The sequence below is a fragment of the Gossypium arboreum genome, chromosome 3 (genome assembly GCF_025698485.1).
Source record: "Gossypium arboreum isolate Shixiya-1 chromosome 3, ASM2569848v2, whole genome shotgun sequence".
Lineage (NCBI taxonomy): Eukaryota > Viridiplantae > Streptophyta > Magnoliopsida > Malvales > Malvaceae > Gossypium > Gossypium arboreum.
In genome coordinates this window covers 61273311-61292047 of record NC_069072.1, presented here as the reverse complement: position 1 = coordinate 61292047, position 18737 = coordinate 61273311, and the positions used below count along the sequence as shown (strand labels likewise).

The 18737-nt window shown below is 34.4% G+C and overlaps 1 non-coding gene across 1 annotated transcript; it reads right to left on the bottom strand.

The window, feature by feature from the left end:
- Positions 1 to 6235: 6235 nt before the first annotated feature.
- LOC128290713 (small nucleolar RNA R71) lies at positions 6236 to 6342 on the bottom strand. The gene has a single exon (XR_008280501.1). It is a non-coding gene; the product is annotated as a small nucleolar RNA R71 (small nucleolar RNA).
- Between the last annotated feature and the right edge of the window lie 12395 nt (positions 6343 to 18737).

The window sequence follows — 18737 nt, the reverse complement described above, 5'->3', positions numbered from 1 at the left end:
GCTAGGTGAATCTCATATCTGTGGCTAGATTTGGGCTAAAAGGGCTACACGAGTGTGTGGGCCCATTTGGGCCGAGAAGGGTTTAGGCCCATTCGTATTGTTATCCCTGTTTAGAATACTTTAGTTTACCAAATTACTAAAATACCCACAGTTGTAAAATTACCAAAGTACCCCCGGTTTATAAAATTACCCAAATATCCTCGATTTGTAAAATTACCGAAATACCCTCAGTTTGCAAAATTACTGAAATGCCCTCAACTTGTAAAATTATCAAAGTACCCTCGAATTATAAAATTACTATTTTACCCTCAATTTACAGAATTATTGTTTTACCCTCGATTTACAAAATTACCGTTTTACCCTTGATTTACAAAATTACTATTTTACCCTCGATTGACAGAATTACTATTTTACCCTCGATTTACAGAATTACTGTTTTACCTTTGATTTACAAAATTACTGTTTTACCCTCGATTTACAAAATTACCGTTTTACCCTCGATTGACAGAATTACTATTTTACCCTCGATTTATAAAATTACTATTTTACCCTTGATTTACAGAATTATCGTTTTACCCTCGATTTATAAAATTACCATTTTACCCTTAGGGTGTTAAATGATTGTTTTGCCCTTGTGGGCAAGTGACTGACTTGGACTGTATGGTTAACGAATTTGATTGTGAATATATGTTGGTGATATGAATGACTTGACTGTGACTGTTTGATTCAAATGTGGGCATGATATTCTGATTCTGTATGTTGTATGTCATGACATGTATATCTGTTGCATGGGATACGGGTTATATTGATAGAGGAAGCGTTACAGCGACCTCGGCACAAATCTGTGGCCTCGCCACATATATCGATACGGTGACTTCGTCACAATATCCGTAGCCTCATTGCAATCTGGTGGCTTCGCCACATATATATATATATATATATATATATATATATATATCTGTTCTGGTGGCCTAGCCACAATATCTGTATCTGGTGACTTTGTCACAATATTTGGCAGCCTCGCTGTAATTTCTGTGGTGTGTAGCGGTTGGGTGGGTTGAGTAGTCTCCCCACATGGTGTAAGGTTGGTACGGGGGTGTATACGGCTGGATTGGGTTGGGATTGCATTCACATTTTGATTTTGATTACATTACGATCATGATTCGATTCTAATTACATCACCTAATTACGATTCTCACACCGATTCTAATTCTGATTCTCATTTTGATTCTAGGTCTGATAATGTTTCTTATTCTGTAATGGGCTAAGGCTCATCTGGTACTATCTGTTATAGTGGGCTAAGGCCCAATTGATACTAAAACTGTAAGTAAGGTTGGGGCCAGACTTTTAATTTTTTTATATGACTGACTGTTCCTTTTTATAGTAGGGGATTTCACACTGAGTTTTCGTAAACTCACCCCGTTTATTAACCTTTCAGGTAATTTCCAGCCTTAGACGGATCGGAGCTGCGAGGGGCTCGGAGGAAGCCACACATGCTATTTATTTTATAGTTTTGATTATTACTTTTAAATGTTTTATGTGGGTTGTAGTAAAGCCGTTGTAATTTTCTGGATTTCAAATTTGGAATTTTATTTATTGTTCTTATAATTGCTAGTATTAGAACACGGTTTTCCAAAGCAACTACTGTTGTTCAAAACATCACGTATCTGCAATTGTTTTTAAATTAAGCTTTCGCAACTACCAAGATTTTTATAAAGTTGTTAAGAATGTTATTTAGCTGAGGTTTTCTAACAAGGTTTAAAAAGGGTATAAGTTTTTAATTATTAAGAAGGGCTTTTAATGGAAACATGGTTTTCGAAAAACACTTCAATGTGACACGCCAGATTCGAGCCAAACTTAACATCTGGGCCAGGTTTGGGGTGTTACAAAATTAGACTAGATGATACATGTGGGAAGTTGTTATGTTGAAAGTGATGGGGTATGTGTGGACTTGATAAAGTATGATGTTATGAGCATGTATATGAAGGTAAGGAAATGATATGTTTAAGTCTTTATTGTTGATGTATATGTTAAATTGGCCAATGAATGGCATGTAAATATTTGATAATGATTAGCTATTGGGATGGCTAGTTATGGATATGATTTGGTGTTTTGTATGTCTAATTGAAAGTTAATACAAAGAAATCATGGAAGAGTAAAATTAGTATTAAAATAGTTTTGGACAGCAGCAGTGGTATAACTTTGAAAAATCATCAAAAATTTTGGAAATCAAATTAGAGGTTGAATAAAATATTAAATTAAATCCTATTGAGTCTAGTTTTACATAGAAGAAATGGTGTAAGCAAAAGAATTTCATTTTATGAGATATTTGAATTTTTGTGAGACAAGGTTAGAATGATTTTGGATTCTCCTGTTCTAAATTTGGAAAATCATTAACAATTTTATAAAAAATACTTGGGGGTTAAAATTTATATTTTTAAATTCTTAATGAGTCTATTTTCAAGAGAAACAAACAGAAACATCATCCAAATCTTGTACTAAGAGATAATTAATTTTTAGTGAAGAAAGGTCAAAACTGTTAAAAAGCAGAACAGGGATGAATTTGAAGAATTAACTGTACTTTTTGGCTAAACCATAAATTCTAAAAATTTTATGGCAGGAAGATATTTAAGTTTAGTTTTGGAAAAATCAAGCAGATCTTAATTTAGAATTCTGTAGCTCAAGATATAAATAAGTTAGTGACTATGACTTAAGTGGACAGTTTTGTTTTGAACAGTAAATAATTGTTTTGATATGTTGAAGCCTTGATTATGGTTGTGTTGGTAGCTTAATTGTGCCATGTTAAGCGCGATTGAAAGTGTGTATGTGAGTGTGCAAATGAGGGTGGCAAATGGCTTGGTAAATAGCCATTTTCTTGGCCAAACGGGTAGAGACACGGCCGTGTGTCTCAGCCGTGTGAAGGACACGGCCCCGGGACACGGGCGTGTGACTTGGCCATGTGTTTGTGACATCATAAACAGAGAGTTACACGGGCTAAAGACACGGGCATGTGGGACTGCACGGCCTACTACACGGGCGTGTCCCAAGCCACACGGGCGTGTCCCAAGCCACACGGGCGTGTCCCAAGCCACACGGGCGTGTCCCAAGCCACACAGGTGTGTGACCCCTATTTTGATGAAAATTTTTTTGAGTTTTCCAAAATTTCCAATTTAGTCCTGAACCACTTCCAATGCATGTTTTGGGCCTCGTGGGCTCGTATAAGGGACAATATGTATGCGTATGAATGGTTTTAAATTGAATGAAATTTTATGGCCTGATTTTGTATGATTGGTTATGTTTAAGTCCGGTAATGCCTCACACCCTGTCCCTACGTCGGACATGGGTAAGGGGTGTTACATTAGTTGTATGTGATGATATGCCATGCAACAGACTTGATTTTGACTTGAATTAATTGTTTTAAAATGGCTTGTAAATATGTTTAATTATTGGTGTAAGAAGAAGTCCAATTGGGTGAGAAATGTGGCTTGGAAAATAACTTATTTTTGTCCACATGGGTAGAGATATGGGCATGTGTCTCAGCGTGTGTGACACACGGCGCAGAATATGGGTGTGTGATCTGGTCGTGTGTCTCATGCATATTTAAAATGTCAAAACAAAATGCTCAGAATTGATCACATGGCCTAGCACATGGGCATGTCGATTGGTTATGTAACCCTTGCACCCATACACGACCTAGCACACGAATGTGTGGATTGGTCATGCAACCCAAGTCAGAGAGTTACATGATTTGAGACACGGGCGTGTCCCTATCCGTGTTAGCAACATGGCCTGACCACATAAGCGTGTGACCCCTACATCTACGAAAAATTTTGAGAGTTTGCGAAAAAATTTTTGAGTACTCGATTTAGTCTTGACTCGTTTCTAATGTATGTTTTGGACCTCGAGGGCTCATATAAAAGACTTTATAATTGATTTCAAACATGAATACTGTATGGTGTAGAATATCTGTTTATTTAATATGTAAGTTCTTGTAATGCTCTATAACCTTGTCCTTACGACGGTTTCGAGTTAGCGGTGTAACAATAAAGTAGGAAAACCATCCTCTCTAGACGCATTGGTTGGGCCTATATCTTTTAGCTCCACTGATAACTCTTGAAAAGAGTTATCTTTCGAGCCTTTAAGCTTGATTAAATGCCTGTACTTAAGTAGATATATTTTCATTTTTAGGTTATTTTTAGAACATTGCATAATAATGCTTGGATTGTACCTTAAATGTTATTTCATGTTACTTTTACTGTTGGGAAGAAGGGAATTAGTTGTTGTATGTAGCAGGTGCAGGAAGGATGAAAAAGCAGGAAGAGAATGAAGGAAGTGAGATATTGCCATGGCAAAAGGTTGGATGGATTACCAAAACAAATGGCAAGCAATTTCAGATAAATGCTGATGCAACATTCATCCTTGTCACTCTCAGCCAGCTGGACGTATACTAGATAAATCCACTTGAAAAAGAAGGAGAAAAGTGTGTGCTGAGAGAAGAGACCTACCCTATAAAAGAGGAAAGAGAAAATAATATAAGGAGGGATTTTTACAGGAGGATTTTGGAGGGGGTTTTAGGAGAGTAATTTTTGCTCTGAAATACTCATGTGAAAAATTCCATAGAATAGCTTAAGAGAAAAAAGTAGAAACGCAAGAAAAGGGACAAGCAATCAGCCTTAGGCTCTGCACGATTTAGCAACGACAAAGTGAAAGTTGGAGTGGAAAAAGCTTCTTGCAGTTCTACCTTCATTCTATTAATTGATTTTTGTGATTTCTAAACTGTTAATGATGATGTTGAATGTTATTTTGATTTTGGATTTTAAATCCCAACCCATGAGCTAATTTCATTTGGGTTGGAATTACTGGATCTATCTTGATACTTTTAATGATCATGGTGATATTTTGAGTAGATCTACTATTTTATTCGGTTTGTATTATTTTAAATATATGCATGGAAGCCCTAGAAATAGATGAATGCAGGGTATATCCTTAGACTTGATTTAATTTTGAAATGGTTAAATAAGTTGGATCATAATCGAATGATACGAGTGAGTACTCGGGTGAATACTCGTAGCACTTTAGACATAGAGTTGTGATCTGTAAAGAGGTAGGAAGAACATTGTTAGGTATTGTTCTTAAGACTTGTAGTCATACAAAGACTTAGAATGATAGCTTAAATTTTAGCTCTCAAAAGAAGCAGAATGCAGTAGTTATACTCTGAGCAATAATTTTGGTCAAGATTTTGCCATGACATTATTATGTTATTAAGATATAATCCAAGTAATTCCAACCTTCCCATTCAACAGCATCAATCCTCTCAACTTTGTCTCGAAGAGTTGCCACAACATTTTATTCTTTATTTGATTTTTTTTTTTTAATTTCATACATTAATACCTCACTTTAAGTCATTATTCTATTTACTTTGCCACAAGCCTAATTAGTATAGTTTATAGCAAGCACTCTACCATATTTTTACCTAGTCTGATCCCTGTGAAGATGATCTTACTTATCACTTTATTACTTGATTTGACGTGTATACTTGCACATTCACATTACATATTAACACGTGACAAGTTTTGGCCGTCATTGTCGGGGATTGGTAAACTGGTGAATTTTGGTTTGTTATTATCAATTAATATTGTTAGTTTTGGCTTACTTAGTTTTTTTCTTTTTCAGGTTTATGCTAGTTTATGAGTGGAGGTATTCCTGAAAATGAAGAGTATTATTTTGATCATAAAATTGAGAGAACCTTGAGGAGAAGGAGAAATGAATTATGAGAGATGGCGAGGATTGGAAATGATCCAGACAGAGAAGATTCACTACATCTGAATGGTAGGGACACTAACATTCCTTGTGTGATAGATGATAGAGACAGACCCATTAGAGAACATTTAGTGCCTATCTTGGATGATTTGAATCCAAGGATTTTCAGGCCACAGATTCAAGCTTAGCATTTTGAGTTGAAACAGTGATGTTTCAAATGCTACAAATAGTAGGGCAATTTAGTGGATTACCTATTGAGGATTCACGACTGCATTAAAGACTATTTTTGGAGGTCTGTGATTCATTCAGGCAGCAGGGTGTTCCTGAAGATGCCATGAGACTCAAGTTATTTTCTTATTCATTGCGAGATCGTGCCAGAGCATGGTTAATTGCTTTTTCGTCAAGAACAGTGGCATCTTGGAATGAACTTTGTCAAATATATTTTTTGCAATACAACCCACCAAACATGAATGCCAAATTAAGGAACAATATTACATCTTTTCGGCAATTTGAAGATGAGACATTGAATGAAGCTTGGGAGTGATTCAAGGAATTGATTAGAAAATGCCTGATGCATGGTTTCCAACATTAGACGCAAATGGAAATGTTTTACAATGGACTGAATGCACATACATGAATGGTAGTTGATGCATCTGCCAATGGAACTTTGCTAGATAAATCATATAATGAAGCATATGAAATTTTGGAAAGGATAGCTAACAACGATTATCAATATTTGACTACAGGAGTGGAGACTGGTAGAAGAGTTGCTGGAGCTATGGAGCTTGTTGCAATCACTTCATTAACTACTCAGTTATCATCCCTAACTAATATGATTAAAACATTGAAGAGACTAGCTATAATGCAGGAAATGAAAGGAGTGGAATTAACATGTTGTAACAACCCATTTTCGGTGAAGTCGAAATAGTAGTTTCGGGACCACAAATTCGAGCCAAAAAATAAAAATTTATTTTACCTTTATTTTATGTTTGGCATCATGATAGGAAGGTCACAAGAAAATTTTGATATGAAAATTTTACTGGTTGTGTGTTAAATTAGGGAAAGTACTAAATTGCATAGGATGCAAAAGCTGGGTTCTAGCAGCTATAGGTGTAACACCCCTAACCCGTATCCGTTGTCGGAACATGGTTACGGAGTATTATCGAAACTTTCAGAAACATTTTTAGAAAAATCATGCAAGGTACTATTCAAATTCCGAAATCATTCATAACGTCCCTTAAATGGACCCTCGAAGTCCAATACGAGCACAAGACTTAATCGAAACCTCTAAGAATTTTTCGCAACATTTTAAAATTTTGCCAAGGTATAGGGCTCACAAGCTTGTGTGGTCAAAGGGACAAGCTTGTGCTGGAGGCCGTGTTCGACCCCGTGTAACTCTCTGACTTGTGCACATGGCCGTGCCACATGCCCGGGTGCTAGGTTGTATGGTTAATTAATTCATTTCAAATTTAGGTGTAGGTTTCACACGGCCAAGACACACGCCCATGTTCTAGGCCGTATAGCACACACGACTGAGACACAGCCAGTGTACTCAATTCTGAGCATTTTGTTTCTCAAAAATTAAGGTGTAAGGGACACACGGCCTAACTACACACCCATGTTCCCTATCATGTGTCACATACAATCTAGACACACACCTGTGTGGACAAAAAAAAGTCATTCCTAGCTTCATTTCTCACCCAAAATCACACCCATGACCTGCACTTGAAACACACATCCAATACCAACCATTTTAAGCATTTAAATTAAACAAATTCAATCATTCAAAAAGTTTTCTAATTCAATAATTATTTCATTCTAAGCCCGTTTAACTTACAACTCATTATCAGTTTTCCGAGTTTCACAGTTCTGTCGTATAAACATCAGTTTAGCTCTAGCTCAGTTAGAATTGAGCTATTATCAGACAATCATAATCGGTATCTATGGCTTGCAAAGAATATAGAGATTTCTTACTCAGATTATTTGTAACCACATTTGTTCTTTCCAAGTGATATTCAATTATCAAATCATAATCTTTCAATGTTTCAAACCATATATGCTATCTCAAATTCAAATCTTTTAGCAACATCAGATACTTCAAACTTTTTTAATCAATGAATATATGACATTTTTCACCAAACAAGTAATATTGTCAGATTTCAACACAAAAACAATAGCTATCAATTCTATATCATGTATCAAGTAATTCTTTCCATGTGGTTTTTAACTGTCTGAAAGCATAGGCTATTACTTTGCCTTATTACATCAAAACACGATATAATCTCATTTAATAATGCATCACTATAATAACAAATCCCTTACCCAATTAAAGTTGAACCAGAATCAATACTTTGATCAACATAGCTTCCAACTGGTCAACACTTTACTGATATTTATTAGTCCATTCAACTCTCACATCTTTTCTGTAATAACTATGTCATCAATGTAGCTATTTCAATTATTAACATTGAAGCTTTGAGTTTTTCCAAAGCCACAACCATCAGATAAATTTTAAACCATTATGCAAGAATATGACGGACATTTTAGCTGTGTAGATAAAGCAACACTTCAACATCAATAGTGCACCTCAACTTAAAAGAGGTAGAATAGAAACTGACCCCAATAATAACAAATGCAGTAACACAGTTCCTATAATCTGAGATCTCTATCACCATACCTCACGATCAAGTCAATATTTATAATGGTAATAAATGTAATTACCTTCGATCGAAGAATATCTTTCATAGATAACCCATGTTTACATAATAAAGAGATTAATGATATCTCAGAGAAAATTCAGAAGAGTAATATCACTCATACTCAGTAGAAACAATTGTGATAAAAACAATATAACTTACATATTCGCAATCTAGGGCTTCAATCAGTAGAAGTAGAAAATGATATCATATGAACCTTATCATCAAATCTTATATCAATCATGATGAATTAGAAATCCCATGTAGGGCAGAGCAATACTGCTCATAAATCAACCTGACTTACAATAATACCATCTATCATGATTTACTAGCCTTTCAATACGACAAATATTGCATCTGAACATGAACAATTTCATATGGCTCTAAGAATAATAGAACTTATAGAGTACCCAGGAGATGTTGCTGTAGTATACTCAATTACAATAGCTGTATTCAAATTTCTTTACAATTTCACCACCATTCCACTGACTAATGAAGTCATCAACAATCTTACATTATTTAGTTCACTGAAAAAGTCAATTTGGAAGAATTTTCACCTAATCTGTTCTATAAATATCATATCTGAATAAGTTGATTACTCATGAATAACTTCTTCCTTAACAATGACATCACATATATTCAAAATAATCTTCAGAAAAATCTAACATCTCTTTTAATACCGTCTTTGCTTATTAACCTATTCTCAATTCTGACTACATTATTAATCATTTAGCCTTTGAACTCTTCTTTCACACTTATGGGCTTAATCCATATAAATCTTATGAATTTCATCGTATAAAATTGTACTGGTAAAAGGGTGGAGATCGTAAGCCTCACAATTTAGTTTTCATGTATATACTCATATAACATAACATTCATCATTTTCATGTATTATAAAACATTTATTCGTACCTTTTCAATTTCTATTTCGTCATGAGTAACATTTTTACTCAGACACGTGAGTATCACTTTTAGTCGTATCAGAATTATCTCAGTTGGAAAGCATCTCTATCTATTTGCAAAACAATTTTCATTAGAGTCACACTACCACAGGTTATATAATGGCATGTATTTCTAGACTTCACATATGCTACGTTTAGTCTGAGAATCGCCTAAACCATAGCTCTAATACCACTAAACGTAACACCCTTAACCCGTATCCGTCGTCAAAATAGGGTTTCAGAGCATTACCAAAACTTTCAGAAACATTTACAGATAAATCATGCAAGTTATTATTCAAATTCCAAAATCATTCATAACATCCCTTAAATGGGCCCTCGAGGTCCAATATGAGCATTAAAATCGAGTCGGGACTGAATCAGAACCTCTAAGAATTTTTTGTAAAATTTTTTTAAGGTGCAGGGCTCACACGCCCGTGTGGTCGAAGGGACACACCCATGTGACCCTAGGACACGCTCATGTTGGAGATCGTGTTCGACACCGTGTAACTTTCTGACTTGTGCACATGGTCGTGCCATACGCCCGTGTGTTAGGCTATGCTGTTAATTAATTCATTTCGAATTTAGGTGCGAGTTTCACATGGCCAAGACACACACCCATGTTCTAGGCCGTGTAGCACACATGGCTAAGACACACGCCCATGTCTCTACCCATGTGCTCAATTTTGAGCATTCTGTTTCTAAAAAATTAAGGTACAGGGGACACACGACCTAACTACACGACCATGTACTCACCCGTGTGGACAAAATTTAGCCATTCCTAGCTTCATTTCTCACCCAAAATCACACCCATGACCTGCACTTGAAACACACATCCAATACCAACCATTCCAAGCATTCAAATTAAAAAAATTCTATCATTCAACATGGCATACCATTAGATGCATACATGTTCATATTCTTGCCTTGGTTTAATCCACATGATAGGCATAATTTGATCAACTACTTAACACATATGTAGCTACCATAGTATGACATTACAAATATATCAAAATAAACCATTACTAGCCATTCCAATGGCTAGATTACAACCATCATTTACATTTACATGCCAATATGGCCAATATAACCTATACATGCCATTACAACCATAATTGATTTACCATAGTATACCGACATGGGCCGATGGATAGTGTGAGTGATCTCCGCCAAGCTTCCAATCCAACGAGCTTTCGATTTACTATAAAATAGGGAAATAAAACTAAGTAAGCACAAAATGCTTAATAAGTTTGTATAACATGGTACTTAACTTACCATTCATTCTATTTTGAGGTAACTATGTAACGCATATTCAATCAATTTGACCTCAAGCCCTACACACATCATCATTGCCCTTGTTAGTCATATATATTCCATAATAACATCAAAACATATATGGGCTCAACAACAATCAAGTTTCCATGCACATATGCTTTCTACAACATGTATTCATTTAATATGTATAGATAATCTCTTTATATTACAAGTATAATTTCATAATAGTTCATCTTGAGTTCAGATTATTTCATGTCAGGACTTTACTCATATTTCTCAGAACATCAAGGTCACGATTAGTATACTTAACGTGTACAAGTCTATAATCGAGATGAGGCAGAGCATGCAGAGCACTTGAGAACTATTTTACAGACTTTGAGAAAAAATAGTTGTATGCTAAGTTTAGTAAAAGTGAATTTTGGCTTTGAGAAGTCATATTTTTGGGATACATTATTTTAGGTGATGGTATCTGAGTTAATCCGAGCAAGATTTCTGCTATTATTGAGTGGAAACCACCAAAAAAAGTATTTGAGGTTAGAAGCTTTTTGGGATTAGCCGGTTATTACAGATGGTTTGTTAAAGAATTTTCTATGATCGCTACTCCTATGACGAGATTGCTACAAAAGGATGTTAAATTTGAGTGGTCTGAAAAATGTCAGCAAAGTTTTGAGAAATTGAAGGCATTATTGAATGAAGCACCAATTTTAGTACAACCTAAATTGGAGAAAGAGTTTATAATTTATAGTGATGCATCATTGAATGGATTAGGATGTGTGTTGATGCAAGAAGGAAAAGTGATAGCTTATGCCTTGAGACAGCTGAAACAGCATGAAAAGAACTACCCGATGCATGATTTAGAGTTGGTTGCCATTGTGTTTGCCTTGAAGATTTGGAGACATCATTTGTACGGTGCGTAATATCATGTCTTTACCGATGATAAAAGTTTAAAGTATCTGATGACTCAAAAAGATCTAAACTTGCGACAATGGAGATGGCTTGAGTTATTAAAAGACTATGAGCTTGTGATCGATTATCATCCAGGAATGGCCAATGTAGTGAGTGATGCTTTGAGTAGGAAATCTTTGTTTGCTTTGAAGACCATGAACACACAGCTGACTTTATTCGATAATGGTTCGATTCTAGTTGAGTTGAGAGCTAGATCGATGTTTCTTCAACAGATTTGCGAAACTCAGAAGTGTGACTGTGAGTTATAAGCCAAGAGAATTCAATGTGAATCAGGCGATGACTCAGAATTTCAAATTGACTCTGATGATTGTTTGAGATTTCATGGTAGGATATGTGTTCCTAAAGATACAGAGATGATTCAAAAGATTCTTAATGAGGCACATAGTGGTTGTTTGTCTATTCATTCGGGCAGTACAAAAATGTATTGTGATTTGAAGAAAACGTATTGGTGGTCCGATATGAAACGAGATATCTCAGAGTTTGTTTCGAAATGCTTGATTTGTCAACAAGTAAAGGCTAAACACCAAGTACCTTCGAGTTTACTTCAGCCAGTGATGGTACCCGAGTGGAAATGAGACAGAATTACCATGGATTTCGTGATGGGTTTGCCAGTGGCTCCAAAAAAGAAAGATGTCGTCTAGGTTATTATTGATAAATTGACAAAATTGTCTCATTTTATACCAGTATGTACTATTTTCTCACTAGATAAGCTAGCTGAACTATACATTTTTGAGATTATGAAATTACACAAGGTACCTATTTCTATTATGTCAGATAGAGTTCTGAGGTTTACTTCGTGGTTTTGGAAAAAAGTTGCAAGAAGCTTTGGGTACGGATTTGAATTTTAGTATATCTTTCCATCCGCAAACTAATGGTCAATCCAAGAGGATAATTCAGATTTTAGAAGATATGCTCCGATGTTGTGTTCTAGAATTCCAAGGTAGTTGGGAAAAATATATACCATTGGTTGAATTTGCCTGTAATAACAGTTTTCAGTCAAGTATAAAAATGGTGCCTTATGAGGCATTTTATGGCTAAAGATGACGAACTCCATTGTACTAGACAGAGCTTAGAGAGAATCAAATTCACGGGGTTGAATTGGTTAGAGAAACCGAAGAAAAAGTAAGGTTGATTCATGATTGTCTGAAAGCTGCTTCAGATAGATAAAAGTAGTACGCAGATTTGAAAAGAAAAGAGATTGAATTTCAAATCAGTGATAAGGTATTTTTGAAAGTATCTCCATGGAAGAAAATTCTAAGATTTGGCCGTAAGGGGAAGTTAAGTCCGCAATTTATTGGGCCCGTATGAAATTACCGAGAGAATAAGACCGGTAGCATATCAGTTAACTTTGCCATCTGAATTGGAAAGGATCTACAACGTGTTTCACGTGTCTATGTTGCACTGTTATAGATTAGACCTTTTGAGGAAGAAAATCCCAAAAATAGTACACAAACCTATTTTTCAGTAAGATTTTCGAGGACGAAAATCCCAAAAGGGGGGAGAGCTATAACAACCTAATTTTGGGGCTATTCGAAACAGTGGTTTTGGGACCAGGAATCTGACATCGAAAAATCCATTTTTATTATATTTTTATGGTCTACAATTTTATGTTTCTATTTTGTGAAAATCTCGTTCGAAAATTTTGACGTTTGGGCACTCAATTTAGTCAAAAGGACTAAATCATAAAAAGTGAAAAAGTTGAGTTCTACTTGTTAAGGGTGTCCAATTGCTAGGATATTTTAAATTAGAGGTCCTTACTTGGTAATTAGACCATTAGATAAGTTAGTGGACAAAAATGGACATGAATTGGTAAAATTTCAAAGTTATGCATTAAGGGCATTTTGGTTACTTAGTAAATAAAAGAATAAAAAGGGAAAATAAAGTCAAAATTGGTGTCCATCTTCTACACCATAGCCGAAATTCCCTAAGGAGACCATAGCTAGGGTTTCTTCAACTTTCAAGCTTGATTGTAAGTGCATCCTAGCCCTGTTTTTAATACTCTTTACATTTTTGAAGTTGTTATCATCCGATCTATCTATTTCTACCATTATTTTGAAGTAAGGTTCATATTTAAAAATTTACCCATGTGTGACATGCATGTATTTTGCTATTTGATGGAAGATATTGTATGTTTAAGGTGTGATAAACAAATTTTACTAAGTGATTTTTAATGAAAATGCATAAAAAGGTTGTATTTGTAAAAGTTGTAAAAATAGGTAGTAGAAATGTGATTTGATGAAAAATGTCACTGTTATGAGTATGATTTAAGTTCAGCTAGGCTTGGGTAACAAAGAAAATAGATGCATTTCATTTTACGAGCCTAAGGACTAATTTGTAAAAATGTGAAAAGTTAGGGGTACAATTGTAATTTTTCCATAATATGATTTTTGGGATAGCATTGAGTAATGTGAAAATTAAATAAGTTAAATTTGCTATTATAGATCAAGAAAAACAAAGTTCGGACCTTGATCGAGGGAAGAATAAGGTTATTGAATCATGTCCATTTCCTACTATTTTGTACCTAGGTATGTTTGTGTGTAAATAATGCAATGTTATATTATGTATTTAATGCTTAATATTGCATAAATTATACGATTGTTACTATGGAAATAATCAATGAAGTTTCACGATGAGAAAATCCTGGTTGAACCTTAGGAATAGTTTAGGATATAAGTGACATGTCACTAGGAAACCATGTGTTATGTAACAGCTCGATTTAGACCCTATCTGGAAAGGTGGTTTTGGAACCACAAATCCAAGTTAGAAAAATATTTAAAAACTATTTTTTTATTTATTATGTGTGAATTTATATGTGTGAAAATTTCATTCGAAAATCTTATCGTTCGAGTGCCCGATTTAATAAAAGGGCTTAATCGCGTAAAATGAAAAATTTGATGGCTTAATTTGTAATGGCCGAATTATGGTTGTCTTTATAACTTGAAGTGTTTAAGTTTTAATTAGACCATAGTTAAAGGTGATGGACGGTTGTGACCTTATTTTATAAAGGTTACATATTAATTAATATAGGTTAAAAATGTAAAATGGTAAATATGTTAACATAATAAAACATATAATAAAATATCATGCATTCATCTTTTATTTGTATGATCGAATGTTAAATAAAAGAGAAAGAAATAAGGTTTTCAAAGTTTCGGCCAAGGTTTTGCTTGATTAAGATCATGAACTAAAGAAATTAGATTTTGATCGGGGGAAAACCAAAGTTGTCGAATAATCGTCCCATTTTGATTATCATTGTCTGAGGTAAGTTTATAAGAAAATAAATGTTTTTAATTTTAAATAAATACGAGTTTTATATGCTGAAATGAACTATGTGAAAGTATATATGTGGTAGCTGAATATGAATATGCTTGGGATCTATGTTTACGAATTCGATTCGACCAAGTTACGACGTCCGAAAGTCGTATACGAACCTTAGGAATAGCTAGGATACATATGTCATGACATAGGATTACTGATATGTGTTCTCATGTAAGACCCTATCTGGGATAGTGGCATCGATACGTGATTACATGTAAGACCATGTTTGAGACATCGGCATCGTATTTGATTCATGTAAGACCCTGTTTGGAACAGTGGTATCGATATGTGATTACATGTAAGACCGCGTTTGGGACATTGGCATTGTATGATATGTATGATTATCTGAGTATCCTATTCAATTCTGAATGGTTCAACGAGCAATGATAAGTTAAGATCGAATTTGTAATTGAGCTAAAGTGATTAGGTATGTGATAGTTAAATTGCCTATTTGAAAATAAGGTAAGTTGACTATTTGATTTGTGATACAAATTATATATGATGCAAATGAAAATATATGTGTATATGAAAAGTATATTCAAGTGAAATGTTATGTATAAGTGATATCATATCATGATCTATGTGCAAACATATATGAATGGTTATATTCGGCCTTATACTACAAATTATAAATATACATGAAATGATTCATGAGATACAATATTGATTATGTATATTTGATTGAGTATAGGTTGTTTCGACCTAATGATATATGTATGAAATAGTAAAATTGTGAAATACATGTTTATACTAAAGGTTAATTGTGCATTCGATAATGTGATAATTAAATGCAAATGATATCCTAATGAAATGCAAAATTATGCATAAGACATGTATAATTTAGTAATTTATTTGCTTATGACTTAGTAAGCTATGATAGCTTGCTCTGTGTGTATATTTGCCTCTTGTTTATAGATTTTGGAGACTAGTTACAAGCTCGGGGATCGTCAGCAAAGTCTAACACACTATCAACTGCTTTTGGTATTTTTATAAGCTAAATTTCGAACCTATAGCATGTATAGGCTAGATTATATTTGGATATGTTTGATTTTGGTATGTGTGTATATATATAAGCCATGCGAAAATGGTTTGTTTATTTTGTTAAGTTCAGTTTCAAGGTTTGATCAAGTTATGGTTATGTTTGGTTGTGGTTTTGGTGATTCAGCTATGGTTTATACATAGATAAATATATGTGAACTTTGTGAATATGCTTTGTTAAGGTGTTATTATGTGATTTAGTATTAGAGTATATTCGGTTATGTCATATAGGTGAAATTATGGTTGGATATATGGTTGCGTAAAATGCTTAATGAATGGTTTTAGCTTGATCATGTTCAAAGGTAATGTGTATTTTAATGATATATGATATGCGTGAGATATGCTTGATATCATGGATGGATGTATTCGACAATTGAGATTGAAAATAGATTATTATGTGAATTGTGGTAATTGTTTATTGATTTTTCATAGATATGTGGTTAACTAAGTAGGTAAAAATGCAAAATGAGTTATTGATTATGGAACGGTCATTTGGGTTGGAAACGTAAGTATTTAAGTTGAATAAATGGTACATTATGAATTGAATATAAATTCTAGCTATATAATATGTACATAACCGATTTTGTATTCAATGAATTGGTCTTATGTATGACCTCTGATACATTGCAAGAAAAGTGATATTAACGTGTTTAGATTCGGCATTGATACTTTATAACATTAGACAAGTGTTTGCTATGTTACATGTATATATAAAAATATTTGTGATGTGTTTGATGTGAAATGCAAATTATGATTGACATATTGGTTTGGTTATATGAAATGTTACATGTGTGTAAAGTAATAGAGTAAAATGAAAGTAGACATTGAATAAAGCATATGTAGTTAGCATGTTTTAATATTCGGCTATTGCATTGGAAATTGAATATTTGAATAGTAATTCATGCTATAAGATAACAAAATGGTCATATGTGAATTTAATAAAATTGTTTTGTGCTTTGTGTATTAATGATTAATTATATTATAAAAGATTGAGTATACCGTAATTCATTTTGTGGTCGTATGAATTGGGTGTGCTTGGTTATGTTTTTGTAAAGATTTAACATGTCTTTTGGCTTAATAATTTAATATAATGACTTAGATATTAGGCACGCAAATTGGGTCATGTTTTTATGTACTATGCGCATAAAGCTATAGTAATAGAACTAATATTGAATTCTTTGGAAGATATGTTAATGCAATTTATGTTATAAGCTTATAAGTCATGATTCAAGAATTGTTAAACTGAAGTTACAAATGCAAGCCTTCGAATATGATTTGAGTGATTATGTGAATGTATGAAAGTTGTATCTTTTCCAGTAATGCCTTGTAACCCTATTCCAGCGACGGATACGGGTTAGGGGTGTTACATGTTATGTGATCTATGTGAGTCTGGGTGCTGGTCATGTACGTCCTATCGGTGTCTGGGTAGTCCGGCATGTGTTGTGGATACCTGACAGCTTGTGTGAGCAGCCAGTGTAGCTATGTCTTGACAGATAGCTTGTGTGAGCAGGCCCGTGATTAGCTCATGTGCGAGCCCTATGTGTTATGAGATATGAGGTAGCATTGGCTACATATGTGGCACTTATGTGAAAGACTTTCCATGTATCCAATAGTATTCCAAGTGTTCAACGGGTAATCCGAAGAGTATGTCAAAGATGACAAAGTATGTGACAATGTTACGAGTTGGTACAAGTATGCATGTAAACTTATGAGTATGGACTTTAGTATGAGATGAACTCTTGGTAAGAATGCTAATGAGTAAGTTATGCCTAATATACATGATGATATTTATGTTAACTTATGTTGAGTAGTTATATGATTAATGTATGATTTATGTGGCTTAATATTTGCATGCAAACTTACTAAGCTTTAAAGCTTACTCCTTTTTTTTATTTTCATTCCTTATAGTGTCGCCAAGCTAGCTCTGGGATGGAGAAACGTCAGAGCTCGATTCACACTATCAAACAATTGTTTTAGGTACACTTGGTTTTAATATTTTGAGAATGGCATGTATAGGGACTTGGTCATTTTGTTATGTGTCATATTGGTTTAGCCAAATGTGTTGCCATTGTAATGGTTAATGATTCATTTTGTATATTGCCATTGGAAGTTCACTAATATTAATCTTATTGGTCATTGGTATGTTTATGTGATGATGCTTATCATGAAGATGAAATTGGTATGAATGGAAAAGAAAGTATGTGATGTTTATGCATGATAGGTGTTAGTATGTCCAAATGATGTATTGATATCTTGTTTGTGGCTGATTTGGTTGTATGTATATGCTTGGATTGGTTTTGCTTGTTGTTGTGTCGATTGGTGCAAGTAAAGGTGGCTAAATGGCTTGGAAAATAGCCTTATTTTTTGCCACACAGGCAGAGACATGACCATGTGTCTTAGCCGTGTGAATGACACAACCTAGGGACATGGGTGTGTGTCCAGGGCGTGCGAAGTCTGCACCTATTTTATGAAAAAAAATTTGAAAATTACATTCGCCACACGGCTTAGCACACCCGCATGTAACTTGACCGTGTGACTTCCTTTGGTGCATGACATCGTAAACAGAGAGTTACACAAGTTAAGGACACGGGCGTCTATAACCACACGACCAACCCACACGAGCGTGTCCCAAACCACATGAGCTTGTGACCCTGTTTTGATGAAAAATTCTCTAAGTGTCGTAAAATTTCCTAAAGTTCTCGGTTTAGTCCCAAACTACTTCCAAAGCATGTTTTGGGCCTCGTAG